The sequence below is a fragment of the Dermacentor silvarum genome, chromosome 8 (assembly GCF_013339745.2).
Source record: "Dermacentor silvarum isolate Dsil-2018 chromosome 8, BIME_Dsil_1.4, whole genome shotgun sequence".
Lineage (NCBI taxonomy): Eukaryota > Metazoa > Arthropoda > Arachnida > Ixodida > Ixodidae > Dermacentor > Dermacentor silvarum.
The window spans coordinates 133,274,768-133,277,126 of record NC_051161.1 but is presented as its reverse complement, the minus strand read 5'-3'; the positions used below and the strand labels follow the sequence as shown (position 1 = coordinate 133,277,126).

Here is a 2,359-nt window from a genome sequence, read left to right as displayed (position 1 = left end):
ATGAACGTACATTCTTCGACATTTTCTAAGCACTTATAAGCCTATTCAAGGCTCGCACTCATCAACGAGGTTTGCGGAATGATTATTATGTACCCATCTATCACTAACAGTGGCATCAAGTGCTTTCTCACACTTTTAACGCGATAGCGTTTAGGGCCCCGTGTCGCAGAAAATCCGCTGTCGGCAACCGGCGTGTGATCAAGGGTGGCGGTGAAAATCATCCAACCACATCGACCACACAGGTCCTCCACGTGGTGCAAGGTTTTGGTGAACAAAAATTGAATTTATCACAGTGAAATCCGTCAGAAAAATGATAAAGTACGAGTTTACCATTCGGCGTCGAATTCGCCGTCGGATTGTAATTTGAATGTACAAGAAAACCTAATTCTGCTGCGAGGAAACTAAAGCACAAACCCCTTTTCCGGCATTTCTACCAGACCTGCGCGCGTCGCGGGAAAAGCAAACAATTAATAGAATTAGAAAAAAAGCGATGCTAGGGCCTTCACATTTTAATATAAGGCCACTGATATTGCCCTTGGGAAAACGTCTTTACAGCAATGCATTTCAGTTTAAATGTGAAGCCGACTTTAATGGGATCTGTGTAAGCTTGGTCTTTGTAAGCTGGCTTTCCCACGTCCAGTGTTGCAGTGAATGGAGCCTACTTGCCGTATGCAAACGATGCGATGCGAATGGGTCCCGATAACGCTATCGCGTTCTGCTCTTAAAGGCGAAGCTTAAGCGTCCTCCAATTTTTATTGATTTTCAATGAAGTCTGAGTAATATACGAATGCACAAAATTCACGTTGTGCTTTCTATGAATCTCACTTCACTGTAGTGAGAATTTTCGCCATGCATTGTAGATGGGTGTTTCCTCATGGTTGTAATGTGACTTTCCACAGATTGCACTGCCTAATGACCTGGATATCACCGCACCTCATGTATATTCGTCCACCGAACACACGTGTTTATGCTGGAAGTGCCGAGGAAGTCATCTGGATCTCAAATGAAAATATAGAGCGTGCCCTGATCATCTCCCTGCTGACACAGTACATACCCGATCGCATTCTCACCAGTGCTTGTCCTGCTGCAGAAGATTTCCATGCCGGACACAAGTGTCTCGCGGACTGCTCGCAAACCACCTGAAGAATCTTCTCATGCTCTTGAAAAAGAAGAATCTGTGCAAAGCTCACGAAACCAATGTGTTAAGATAGTTTACTTTCTAAGATGCTCAAGTATGTTCTTTACAGATGGCTTCAATGCGTTTTTATTTTTCTGAACTACGGCATATTTGCTTCATGTGTTGCAGTGACGTAATAGTTCAGCGGAAATCCGCTAGGTGGAGATAAGTAATTAAAGGAAAACTGAGACATCCACCCAAATGTAGCAATTTGCTACAATGGAAACCCAACCGGGGTCCTCGAAAGAAAGCCTCGCAGTTGAAGAAAAATTCGTCCTGGTCCGGGACTCGAACCCGGGACCACCGCCTTTCCGGGACAGCCGCTGTTACGTGATACACTTGCCTGAACTATTACGTCATACACTTGCCTTTGCTTCGAGTTGTCGACAAATTCGACTTCGCCCTGCCATTTGCTAGCCGCCTGGTTAGCTCAGATGGTAGAGCGGCTGCCCCAGAAAGGCGGTGGTCCCGGGTTCGAGTCCCGGACCGGGACGAATTTTTCTTGAACTGCGAGGCTTTCTTTCGAGGAACCCGGTAGGGTTTCCATTGTAGCAAACTGCTACATTTGGGTGGATGTCTCAGTTTTCCTTGAATGTGTTGCAGTGAATGTTGCCAACCTTATAGTTAGAATTTCAAGTTGATCTCATTATGCTTTCTTCGGGTGATTCGAGATATGAAGATTTTACTATAGCATTTATGGTACAGCCATATGCTCATATACTCTAGGTAATTTGTGGCAACAGCGGGTGTGTACCTCTGGCATAATGCAGTTTAGCCCAGATGTTTACATTGATGACCCTCTTCCTTTGATTTTGAATTTGGCTGCAGGCTTTGATGGGATTTGTGTTGTCTGTGCTTGTAGCCCCATTTTTGAGCTGTGTACGCGGGTCAAGTTTAATGTCCCTTAAGAAGTGTGACAGAAGCTGATCACAATATTTCACTCTCCAATTTATACCAGTTGTATGTTTACTGTGTTTCTCATGAAGCAGTGAAGCTGTCGTGACACCTCGTTTTTCATCATTGTGCCTTTTTTATTTCCGTATTTTTGCATCACGATATCAATGCCTATTTTTTCTTTACATTGTAAGGAGTAATCTGTTGTGGACAAGCTTTTGTCGAACTGAGATGTGACGTGAGCTTTTCGCTTTATTGAACTGCAAGTTCATCCTGGTTTCTCCTTTT

The 2,359-nt window shown here is 44.1% G+C and overlaps 1 non-coding gene across 1 annotated transcript; it reads left to right on the top strand.

Moving 5' to 3' along the window:
- The first annotated feature begins 1,596 nt into the window (after positions 1 to 1,596).
- On the top strand, positions 1,597 to 1,671 carry Trnas-aga (transfer RNA serine (anticodon AGA)). The gene has a single exon. It is a non-coding gene; the product is annotated as a tRNA-Ser (tRNA).
- The last annotated feature ends 688 nt before the right edge of the window (positions 1,672 to 2,359 follow it).